Source organism: Eublepharis macularius, chromosome 4 (genome assembly GCF_028583425.1).
Source record: "Eublepharis macularius isolate TG4126 chromosome 4, MPM_Emac_v1.0, whole genome shotgun sequence".
Taxonomy (NCBI): Eukaryota; Metazoa; Chordata; class Lepidosauria; order Squamata; family Eublepharidae; genus Eublepharis; species Eublepharis macularius.
The window spans coordinates 62,889,044-62,902,494 of NC_072793.1; positions in this window are offsets into that span (position 1 = coordinate 62,889,044).

Consider the following 13,451-nt stretch of genomic DNA (forward strand, 5'->3'; position numbering starts at 1 on the left):
AATTTGTATTGCAACACCCTAAACAGTAGAAGGGTGAAAGCAGGAGTTATGTTAATTTGAATGAGGAATACTTGCAGTGAGGAAGCTGCCAGTTTAAGCTACTATTTCTCTAAAACCTTAATGCTTCTGCAACAGTTGAAAAAGAATTAGAGAATGCTCAAGTAATTAACTTCAATGCAAGTTTAACAGTGGCATTGTAAACAGAGTCACACCCTTCTACACCCATTGAAGATAATGGGCTGGATCCAGTAAAAATTTCCACTTGTGCTAAAGCTCTTGTGCAAGTAGAAACACAAGAAAAAGGCTGTGTTAAGTCAATCTCATTTAGTTGCCACTTGTGTGCCTGCTTGCTTAAGATATTCTGCAACGAAACCTGAAGTTTCAGAAAGTGAACCTAGCAGCGCCTTCATTCTCAGAATGGCTTCCTGAGGTATATGAGAGAGGGAGGAGACTGTTGCCCTTTTAAAGGCCATTTATTTGTTTGTGTGAATGCCTTTTCAAAGAATTCTACTGTGCACTGGGCACGAATAAGAGATGTAATGGTAGGTCAGGGGTAACACAGGATAATCCTCCAAATGCATTCCAAGTGCAAATGGCTGAAAGCTGACTGCATGGCTAACTGGGAGATATTGTACAAGAGCTTGCATATATTTGTCATTGTGTAGAAGAACAAACTAGGACTAGAGTGGGAGATGTTGCACAAGATCTCAAACAGTCCCTTCTGTGAACATAACTATGTTGACTTCTTGTTTGGTATGTGCATCACTGGATCCCAACCTGATGTGCTTAGAAAGGTGTCACTGCTCAGAATTGCACTGTAAAGAAGCTATCCTAAAACACACCCCTGAATGGCTTAGGCTGGCGACTACACTCTATGCTGGTATGTATTGATTCCAGAGCTCCTATTTGTCATTCCACAGTCCTGCTTCCTTGCGTTTATTCCTTCCCTGTTGTGTTCTACATGTGGATGGAAACAGGAGCTGTGGCTGCATTGTTGTACATTGCATTGTACATTGTTGGCTGCCTCTACCTCTGCCTTGCAAAGGGCACTGTTGGTATACTAGAGTGTGATGGGTGGGCATCAACAGGATCACTGTGGACTCCAGTGCAATTGCTATGCTCTCTGCACCTTGGTGAAGGCTTTTTTTTGCGGGGGGCGGGGTACATGCTACAAATCTGCAGAGTGAGTACAGGTTATCAGCTAGTGCTGCTATCAGTGACGTGGCAGCATCAAGGTTTTATACTCGCCATGCCTATAACATTACATTTTCACAGAGCAGGATACAGCCCTCTTTCCTATCACCCTCCTCTGTTTTATGCTCAACTAATCTTTGTCATTTAGCATTGGCTGACTAGAATTTGAATGTGAGAGCTTTGGAAATCATTCTTTTTGAAGTGATGTGAGGCGGCATGGAGGGTCTGACTATGGTGTGCATTGCAATCTTGGATGACTCACACATGTAAGCCATTATCCACTTGATAGCCAGTTTGGTGTAGTGGTTAAGAGAGCGGGACTCTAATCTGGAGAGCCAGGTTTGATTCCCCACTCCTCCACTTGAAGCCAACTGGGTGACCTTGAGCTAGTCACTCACAGCTCTCTGGAACTCTCTGAGCCCCACCCACCTCACAGGGTGATAGTGTTGTGGGGATAATAATAACACACTTTGTAGACTGCTCTGAGTGGGCATTAAGTTGTCCTGAAGGGCAGTATATAAATCGAATATTGTTGTTGTTGTTGTTAATGTTGTTGTTGTTATTATTATTATTGATGATGGAGTCATCAATGAACACACTTGTATAAGCTAAATTAAACAGTTTCTTTTTAATAAAGCTTAATTTTAACCTAGTTTTAAAATTTTGTCAGTTAAACTGAAGAACAGAAAGCCCTACTTCATCTTGTTGTGCTAGTTCATTGAAGCACCCCAAATAAGGATACTGTAGATTAGCTCCTATTTGCATAATTATTTTCTGCTTTTTCTCTACTGGCTTGGATCTAATGCTACTGGATTTGGGGTATGTGTATGAAATAATTTCAAGAGTCAGTTTGGACAAATCAATTTTGTGCGGCACTGTTATGTACTACCTGCATGTACAATGTAGAGAAGGTCAGTATTCTATTTTTAACATAGCCTGCCTTATACAAATATTAGCATATAGCACTCTCACGGGTAGCATTACAGCCTGCAGCAATTTCAAAACAAAGTTGGGAATAGATTGCTCCTGCAGTGTGGCTGAGCACTGAGACATATGTATGTTTTATATGATTCATGTACAACATTTCCCATTTTCTAAATGCAAGGAGAGAGGAAGGAAAAACAAATATTCACATTACAAATATTGAGTAGTGCATAAGTGGTTATCTTCTTAGATGCTTAATGAGGCCAAACTGTGGCCATAGGTGGACACATCCAAATCTAAGGTGGACAGTGTGTTCTTTGGTATCCCAGTGATTACTAGTTGGATTTTTTGTGTGTGTGATTGAGACAGGGCTGTTCAAGATGCACTATGTACCTTCCTGACAGAGTCTCTGCCTCACCTCACCTCACCAGGTTCAGACTCAAATGTCATATGAAGATGGATCACGTAGCTTTCCTGGTTCCATGGGTTCCCAAGGTGACCAGGGCCCTCTCTTGGCAGCGGAAGCTTGAGGTGGGGAGTCTGGAATACAGCTGGCAGATTGTACGACTCTGTCAGCAAAAAGGAATTTTCCTTTTCATCATACTAGGCATGGTAACTCCAGAGGCTAATGTTACACAATCCTTTTCCTATTGTGCCTAGAGAAGACTCTCAGGCTAGAAGAACAGCAGTCCTACTTGGCTGGTCCCTAATTCCATGAATTTTAAGCCTAGGAATCCCTGTCATATTTAGCAGACTAGGATGCTATGATCATTTTTCTGATATTCAAAAGTAAGACAATCTCATTCTCTTGGTTATTAACTTTCAATCCTGTTTCATAATTTAAGCACCCAAGCAACCAGTCTTGATGTATTAATTTCTCCACCACAAAGTCCAATCTTTTTTCACACATCCTGTGAGATGTTAGGGATGTTTCTGTATTCTAACTCTGTCCTTTTTATATCACAACCATACAGGATTTTGTGTGTGTGGGGAATCAATTATTCCCCACCAAGACCATCTTTCTTGCTTGCTTAAGGAGGTTGTCCTCTTAATGAAACCTACGGATCAACATCCAACAACTGGAAGAAGAATACCATCCAACTATCAGGAGAGGAAAACTCAACTTTTACAATAATGCAACAACATGACAGTTTAGCATCTGGATATTTTAAAGATCATTTCAATTCCTATGAACTTACTCACACACTTCAGTCATCCACAGAGGTTCTGCATTCCATCACTATCAGATGTACGGTGGTTGAGGATGCAAGAAAGGGCCTTTCTCACAATCATAACCAGCCTTCAGAATGCTTAGCTCTCTTCTTGTTAGTATGATGATGCTAGGATAAGAAGATACAGCTATTTTAACCTTTAAGGACTAAAAGTCTGGGGCCACTTTGCTCCTGTGTAAACCTCCCCAAGCATTACATTTGTCATCACCATTCCTGCTTCATGTCTTCTCCAGAGGTGAGGTGATGAGTACACACAAGAAACAGGCCCCTTTCATTGGTGATGCCGCCCCCCTTTTAACAACGACAACGACAACGACAACGACCACACTCGATTTAGATACCACCCTTCAGGACAACTTAATGCCCACTCAGAGTGGTTTACAAAGTATGCTATTATTACCCCCACAACAATCACCCTATGAGGTGGGTGGGGCTGAAAGAGCTCCTAGAAGCTGTGACTGACCCAAGGTCACATAGCTGGCTTCAAGCAGAGGAGTGGGGAATCAAACCCGGCTCTCCAGATTAGAGTCATGTGCTCTTAACCACTACACCAAACTGGCTCTCACTACACCAAACTGGCTCTCAGCTTGACACTGTAATTACATGTATATAAGGGTGTGCTTCCATGACATTGCTAAGATGCTCAGTTGTTCTAAAGGCTGGAGGAGACCTGGATAATTTTCTTTAAGATTCAAGGTTATGTATGTTGCAATGATGAAGTAATGGGAGAATATATCCTAGCTCAGTAACTGCCTTAATTTTGAAACATGCCAAAATGGGCAATGGTCAGGCTAGCCGGTGCTTTCTTATTAGCCATTTTATTGCCAAGATGTCCTTTAAATTTGTTTACTCAATTGCAACCAACTACAATGGTTTGTGTTAGCTCCACTGATTTCAGAACTTAATCCCTACTCCCAACTATTATCAATTAGTTTTCTACTAGTTAAACCAGCATCATTTCCTGTAAAGAATCTAGAGAATTTTGTACTTTGCTGAACTCCTCCAAGGCACTTTCCTGAAGTGAAGTGCCATGCAGTGTTGCTATCAAGTAGGAGAGGAGCTTAAGAAGGTAGAATGGAGTTTTTTTCCTTTTCAAACACCATATGACAGACTCTGAGGTGAAGAATCCAAAGAGCAATGGAAAAGCTTAGAACACAGAAAGCCTACAAAGAGATTCCAAACCAACTAGGACAACACTAGACAACACTTCTCTCTCAGCACATTTCCATTTATGACTTTCCACTATATTTGATTTCTAGTATGCTGAAGGCTGGCCATTCAGTCTGAACAAGCATGAAGCAGTGGGCCTGCATTACAGTCTATTTCAATAATGAATATTGGAGTGTTACAATATTCTGTAAATGTCAGGGTGATTTCTTCATTCCCCACTCTGCATCTCTGATATTCTTCCAGAATGCCAGTGACCTTTGTTCTTTTTTTCAAAACCTCCTCAGAGAGAGAGAAGCTGAAATAAGGCAGTCTTAAGAAGCATCTCCTTTCATATGAACTTCCTCACACACTATAATCTTCAGAACATGCTGTGCCCCAGATCCTGTCTTTGACTGAAAGTAGATTGGTGGAGACAGACAAGGAATGGGATCTTCTCAGTAAATCCTCAGGGACGCTGATACTACTGATGTGTTAAAGATTTTAGAAAAAATGCCAAGGTAGTTTTATTCTGACAACACTTTGGGAGCTAGTGGAAACATTTAAAACTGCTGTTTTGGCTGCTGTTTACTTGGTCATTGCTTAGTTGTTTTATTCTAATTGAATTTAGGCTTTTATTTTGTAAATGTTGATGATTAGTACACATTTTATCAGTTGTTGTTTTAAATACTTTGCAAGCTGTCCTTAGACCTCTTTGGTGATGTTTGCTTATGGGAAGAGGGTTGAAGAATACAAATGGTAAAATCAACAAATAAATTAAATACATGTCACTATCAGAAACTTAATCAAAGTGGAGAACATAACATGACTTCTATAGCCATATATGAATTTATATATTTATTTCTATTTATATATTGGATTTATATCCCACCCTCCCTGCAAGCAGGCTCAGGATGGCTCACAATAACAGCAATTACAAAATATATAAATACCATAAAATATTATGAAATATAACTTAAAACCATATAAAACAGTAAAACAATAAAACACAGTCAAATAAGGACCTCTAAGATGTGGCAGGGCGGTAACTTCAGTACATATCACCATGGGTAGGTACAACAGATCTCAGTTAGGCTTTGGAAGTGGAGCAGACCAAGGAAGAGACCAGCAGGATAGTTCGTCAACCATTCTCATAGGCCTGTTTTGCAGGCCTGGCAGAACTGTAATAAGTCCAGCAGAGCCCAGATCTCAGCTGGGAGAGTGTTCCACCTGGTTGGAAGTTGGAACCAGAGCCAAGAAAGCTCTGGCCCTGGTTGAGGCCATGCGAACATCCTTGGGGCTAGGGACCACCAACAAATGTTGGTCTGCAGAGTGTAACATCATCTGGGGAACATACTTGGAGAGACAATCCCATAGATATGAAGTCCCAGTCTGCTAAGGGCCTTGAAGGTTAACACCAGCACCATGAACTTGACTTGGAATTCAACCAGAAGCCAGTGCAGTTGGCATAGTTCAACAGCACTCACGTAAGGACATGTGCCAACGCATTCTGAACCAGTTGCAGTTTCTAGATCAGTTTCAAGGGTAGAGATAGGCACAAACCAGAAAAAAAAACCCATGCAGTTCGTGTTTCGTCAAATTTCACGAACCACGAACTTTCATGAACCTGCCCCTGGTTTGTGAACCGGTTCGTTGGGTTCGTGAAAACGTCATATCCAGGTCAGAAAATCATCACTTCCAGACCAGCAGAAGGTCACTTCTGGGTCAGCAGAAGGTCTTCAGGAAGTCCATCCCCTGTTGCTTAGGAAACTGATTGATTGGCACCAGGCTGTCTGCAGTCACGAACCAAAAAATGGACCAATCGAACCAGCCTAAACTTTCATGGCGGTTCATCAGAAATGGGATCTGACAAACCGTGGTTCGCAAACCACAGATTGCCCTAGTTCATGCTTAAGTTTGGTTTGTATTTTGGTTCGTGCCCATCTCTATTCAAAGGTAGCCCTGCATAGAGTGAGTTACAGAACAATGCATTAAAAGTGTGTTTGAACAAGGTTATAGATCTCGTGCTTCAGATACCAGAGTTAATTCAGCATTAAGGAAGAAAACAGAGATGATATAATAATGATGTGTTCCATAAGCAAGATCAGAGAGTGAGAAAGACTTTTAAGCAAACCTATTTCCTCCTCTGGACAGTTCCTTCTGTTCATGCTTACTCTTATCAGTTGCGTTACTAATATACTCTTATTTACTGGCAGAGCTTTACTGAGGCTCAGACTACATGTTAAATGGAATTTGGTGGTGGTGGTGCTTTCCTTCATGGACTCCCCCCCACCCACCCAAAGCAACCTGAGGCTGGTTATGTCTGAATGGAAAAGGTGCATACAAAATAAAGCTGTTTAACTCCCCAGTCCCAGGTTCTTTTTCAGCTCAAAATTATCCTTCTCAAAATGTTTTTTCATTTGTGGGGGGGAAAGAAAGGGGGTAGCGGAATCTTCCCCATATCATTGCCCCAAAGGGATGAAAAAGCACTTTGGGGAGGGGGTTCTTAATAGGAAAATGACAGGAGTGGAAAGGATAAACTGCTCCCCATCTTCAGCAAAGAAACAGCGTGCTCCATGTTGATTATGTTAAAAAAGTGGAAGAAAAAGTCGTGAGGAATCTACTTAAATGTAGTTTCAGTTCAGCCTTCCCATGGCTGTTAAAAGCCAGTTTCCTAAATAGCTGTCAATCAATGTAACCTCTTATTAAGGACAGTAATTGACAAAAATCCTATCTCCCAACTCACCCTCAAAACAGCAAAGTTCATGCAGCTATGTTTCTACGTAATTTTATTCATTTATTTAAATATTTTAATCTCACTTTTCTACCACTCTGGGCACTTAAAATGGCTAACAAAGTGAAATACATAAACAATCCTTGTCCAACAGGCCCCCAGTACAAAACCTATGAGACACAAGTGTGTCCCAGGCTGGAACAATGAAACACAAGTATGTCCCAGGCTGGAATGTCTCCGACAGGGCCATGGGCTGAGGCCATTTTCACAAAGCCTTTGTAAACCATTCTGGCTGCTGGTTGCTAGTGGATTTTTTTGAGCCATTTCAGACTCAACCGGTTTGACTGCCTGTTGCTAACAGATTTTTTAAAACCTTTTTACACGAAGCCGCTTGTGTGTGGTTAGCAATGTGGAGTTGAGCCTGTTTCCTCCCCCTCTTTCTCCGAACACTTTCTCAAGTGTTCTGTGCACTTCTGAATTGCTGAAGTTCACTGTCTGAAATGAGAGCTGCCAGTGCCAATTTTTTATTTCCTCATTCATTTCCAGCATGTACTTCCCCATTTTTGAACAGATAGTGATTTTCATTTTGAACAGATAGTGATTTTCATTATAGCTCTACAGAAGTGAATGCTGGCATTGCATGTATGATATGATATCATCATATTAGTGCATTGATGCTGTAGTGCTATATAGCACTATACTCAAACAGTTTTTTTAAAAAAATGTGCTGCAGTGCTAGATAAAGTGGCACTGTTTGAAATGGCCATAGTGATTCACATATAGTTCACATGCAGTTCATAAAGAGATGTAAATGCTGTCTGAAATCACCACCCCCACATTGCATTCCATAGGGCAGCAATGGATAACGGCTCTTGCCCTTCAGCTTGAGCAAAAGGCTTATACCTCAAACCCAGGCTTTACCTGTGAAGAAAGAATGCTTAGTCCAGATCTTATTCAGCTGGCTCAGATGTTTGGGTGGATTTGATGATCCAAATGCATTTTCATAGCATGTTCATGCTACATGCTCTCCTCTAAGGTCAGGTGCAGGTTGAATTTTTGAAGCTGGCCACTTGCTAAAGCAGATTACATTTAAGGCAAAGATTGCCAAATGCTGAATGTGCACACCTAAACAACATATTTTTACTTTCCCCACTTGTTAGCACATAACAACCAGAATATAAAGCTGTATACTGTTAAATCTGTTTTCATAACCAGCAGAATCACATGGTAGCTTTTTTCCTGGTCTGTAGCACTTCAAGTAAGTAATTGGGGGGGGGGGGGGCGGTGTGGCGGCTGGATATTGAATTGTAATTCTGGTACCAAAAAGCTCCTTGTAGAAAACTAGCATTAGCATGGGGAAGGGTTTGACTTAGCCTTCTCCCTGATATGCTAATTTTCTGTGTGCAGTAGATTTTGTTGATAATCCAGCATGCCTGTGCGGAACCCTGAAAAGAACAGGAACTCACTTTATAAATTAATATTTGCTTAGTTTTGTCTTTGCTGCTGGAATATGTTTGTGTACTGCAAATTATGATACATTGTCTTTCTGATAGGATGCCAACTAGGCAATGCTGGCTTTTCTTGGATCTTCCTCCAATATTCAATACTTTAGCTCATAACAGCTGCACGGCTGTGTTTAGCAACCTGCATGTCACATTTTCCAGATACAGGAAGCTTCCTGTGAGTGATTCCCCTGCCTGAAAGCCTGAATCACTATGTTTCAGCTCCACCATAGAGGTTGCTGGATTCTTGGGAAACAAGACACATAGATCAAAAAGAGTCCAGTAGCACCTTTAAGACTAACCAATTTTATTGTAGCATAAGCTTTCGAGAATCAAGTTCTCTTCATCAGATGCATGATACAAACTGGGCAAATACAGAAGAGGAGGAGGGAGAGGGGAGAGAAGAGGACATATATCAGAAGGGGACAAGATGCAATTAGCAGGGAGGCAACCAAAACATTCCTTTGCTAGTAAATGTAAACATCTCCTTTTGGTGTGGAGTCAGTTTGCCGTGTTAGTTTGTAGCAGTATAAGCATCCAATTCCTATGTAGTATAAGCCTTCGATAACCACAGCTCTCCCTGCCAGATGCATCTGACAAAGAGAACTGTGGTCCCCAAAAGCCCACGCCAGGTGCCACTGGGCTCCCCCAGACCCCGCCGCTGTAAAGGAAATCTGTTACCTGTGATAATGTGATAACCATTCATAGTCTCTATTCAGTCCCAGCTTGACAGAGTCAAATTTGCATATGAATTCCAATTCAGCAGCCTCCCATTGGATTTTGTTTTTGAAAGGTTTCTGTTGAACCACAGCGACCTTTAAGTCTTTGATGGAATGTCCTGGTAGATTGAAGTGTTCTCCCACTGGTTTTTGGAAGTTGGCATTTCTAATGTCAGATTTGTGTCCATTTATTCTTTTGCGTAGAGGTTGGCTGGTTTGTCCAATGTACAGAGCAGAAGGACATTGTAGGCACATGAGGGCATATATCAGATTGGAGGATGAGCAGCTGTAAGAGCCAGAGACAGTGTAGTTAGCCCTTTACTTATAGTGTGTGTGTGTGTGTGTGTGTATATATATATATATATATATAGTATAACCTGTATCTGGAATATATCGTGTAATAACATGGGAGAATCGCTTTGTTTGTATATAATGACATTGTTAAAATTCTTCCCATCTGGGCTGAATCCACACTACCTTGGAGCGTCCCGGCGTTGCACTAAATGTTCACGAAACACCCGGAAGTATAGCATCTTTCAAGCGTGATTTCTGAATTGCGCTAGAAAGACGCTATACTTCTGGGTGTTTAGCGAACATTTAGTGCAACACCAGGACGCACCGAGGTAGTGTGGGTTCAGCCCTCATTTTCCCTCCAAATGTTGGAGTTCCAAATTAATCAGTCTTGTTTCCAAAGTGGAAGCAAATGAACTCAGTTGTTCAGATGTGAATTCTGTACAGAGCACTGTGCCACAGCTTTCAGTTCCTTCTGTTCATGTGCATCTTTCCCCCCTCATTGTTACTTCTGGGCATTCACACACAAATAAAACTGCAAAAAAACAATCTTAATTGTACTTGCACAGTTGTATTAAGAGTCTTTTTGTGTAGTGTTTAACCACTACGTGCATATCAATAACACTCACCAAAGGAATCTTACTATCTAATCTAATAGATTTAAGAATGGACATAGTCTGAAGAGAACTCTGAGTTGATCTTAGGTGACCCATATACTGGAAGAGATGGCCTTTCAGGTATGTAAATCCCAAGCTGTGCAAGGCTTTAAAGGTAACAATAGGCACCTTGAATCGGACTAATTTGTATTCTAGATATGATTTTTATTGTTTTAATGATATGTTGTTGATTGGTTTTAATGGTTTTTAAGATGTGTTTTTCATTATGTATGTTTTATATCTGTTTGAGCCACCTTGGGTAACCCTGATGAGGACAGAAAGGCAGGGTATACATTTTGTACATAAAAACATATAGGTAGCCAATGCAGCTGTCTTAATGGGGAAAACAGGCTAACATCTCAGAGCTTTAGACAACAGACAAGTTGCTGTATTCTGTACAAACTGAATCTTTCAAGCTGCCTTCACATAGAGAGCATTTAAAAGCCTTGACGTTATAGAAACATGGATCCATATGGCCAGATTATCAGAGTTCAGGAGGACAAGAGGCAGATGGAAAAATGAATTCATTGTGGCCATATTGATTTGGGGTTTTTTAAGAAAAAGGAAGGGTCTGATAGTACACCAAAGCTCTTAACAGAGTAGGTCAAATTGAGCACCACACCATCTAAAGTGGATAAAACAATCCCCTCTAGAATTCCCCTCCAGGAAAGGATCCTGGGCATTTTGAGTAATTTATCAAAGACTGAAATCTGATAGCTCATCTTTAATTTTATTAGTGTGTGAACGAAGTGTTGCCATTTAACTATGCTGATTAGATGCTGTTTAAATGTCTCGCCATTGATCCTATAACATTCATTTTTATACAATATTTTAATTCTGCCTTTTATCCAAAGAGCTCAGGATGGCATACATTTTTATTTATTTACTTAGTTCATAGTCTGTCTTTCAAGGATTGCCTAGGATTCTGGAGCAGGACATCTCCTGCCCCAGTAGGCCTTTCCTGATGGCATTCCAATAGCGAGTAGGAAAAAGAAAAAAATTAAAAAATCACCATAGGTGGCAGCTTTACATTAGTTCTGGAAAAACCTGGAAGTGATGTCAGTCCTCTCTAGGAATAATAAAAAATTCCATGGTTTTACCACATAAGTTCTGGAGTTTCCTAGAAATGTATGACATCACTTGTGGGAATTGCTGATGGCTGCTCCCCACGTCCCTCACACACCTGGTCTCCTGTTGGTTGGAAATCCTGTGCCTTTCTCACTGAGAAAGGCATAGGCAGATTACAGATTACAAGGAAGATTACAAAATATAGAAAACAGTTCAATCAAACAGCAAAAGACATCCAGTATCAATATAACAGAACTGGGATTATTGAATTAGAAAACAGCAAGCATGGTACCCCCAAGCAGCTGTAGGTGACATCTCATTTCCCCCTTCCTCACTATTTCCTCTTCCCCCGCAAAGACCTTATAGCCTCTCCTCTTTTCCAGTTTCTTTTTTTCTTTCTCATTCATCAACCAATTTACCAGTCTCTGTCCCCCTCCCAGACCTCCTTCCCTCTCCCTAGCAGCCTCTCCTGGAAAAAAACCTCTGCATGGGTCTTGCTGCCAGGCAGAGCCTGGCCCAGTTGCATGGTGCCAGCTGCTGGGCTGGGCCTGCTTGTATGGTGCCAATCGCCAGGTTGTGCTGAGATACACAGTGGAAAAAACTGCAAAGACTTGTGGGGGAACCTCACTTCCCCCTATCTCGCTTCCCACTAGCTGTTCTTTTCTTCCTCCTGGCAGCCCCCATAACCTTACCTTTCTCTGCTTCCCCATTTTTTAGATTTCAGATTTTTCTGTAAACCAGGGGCTTCTTTCAGGTGTGTAGAAAGATTTGTCTGTTCATGGCCTTAGTCTCTGAATTTAAGTATCCACAGATGAGGTCATGTTGGGAGTTAGATGTATCAATGCAAACAGAAAATGGTCTAAGGCATGATAGACCATATTTTCTCCATATACCATTTTCTTGCCTCCCTCCCCATTTTATATTCTCACAACAACCTTATGCAGCAGGTTAATCAGGGACAGAATAACTAGCCCAAGGTCACCTACTGGGTGAGTACATTAAGACAGTCATACATACTCGGATTTATAGCAAGATAGATTTTTGTGTAGGTGAGTGAGAGTGTACGTATGGACATGCTCCCTAAACAAAGCACATTGTCTCTTATAGCAGGAGAGCGGCTTGTGAAAGAAGGATACCAGCTGAAGCAGGAGATGTGCTTCATTAGCATTCCAAACACAGCTGGACCAGAGACTGCACCAAATTAATTTCAAATAAGAATTACAATAGGAAAGGCAGAGAGAATGAGGGAGAACTTCAAAGCATTTATCAGCAGCACTGCTTGGAGGAGTGCGCCCAGTGCCTCAATCCCTAATGCGATTCAGTAGCAGCATTAGGAATCCTGTAACAAAATATGCAGTGTGGGAGTAGCGGGGGGGGGGGGGGGGCTGTTGAGACTGATCCCACTGCAGGAATTTCCTTTAAAGAGGCTTTTCATTTCAGAAATAGGAAGTCAGCTTTGTCTTGAAGATGCCTGTGCAGTCATAAAAGCAAGACACTGAAGCTGGTGATTTCATGTGAATGAGCTGAGCACAGGGGGAAAAAAACCTTGAGAATTGTTTTAATGTAAGACTACAGACCCCAAGCAATTATGCCTTCCTACCATGGTAATGACTGCTAGCAGACAGACAGATGTGAGGTTTAAATCTGCCAAATTTGTCAGCCCTGACCCAGGAGTCTGATCTTCATAAGATCCTATTCATTGTGGGATAAATAATGCATGGTCGGTCATGCATTTTTCATGCTAAGGCTTTTAAAGGCCATTGTAGTGATTCATGTAAATTTGATTCCTCCCTTCTCCTTTCCCACTCGCCTTCTGCATGCTCAACTTCCAAGTAATTATCAGTGTTTGACTAGCAGTCGTATGGTGAGCTGGTGCCATACAATGCTGCAGAACATGCTGCAGCCTTGACACCTGACCATGCCAAAGCAAAAAGGGACCACGATGCAGTGAAGCAAGCAGCTCCTGTTCTTGGCTGTGCAAAATA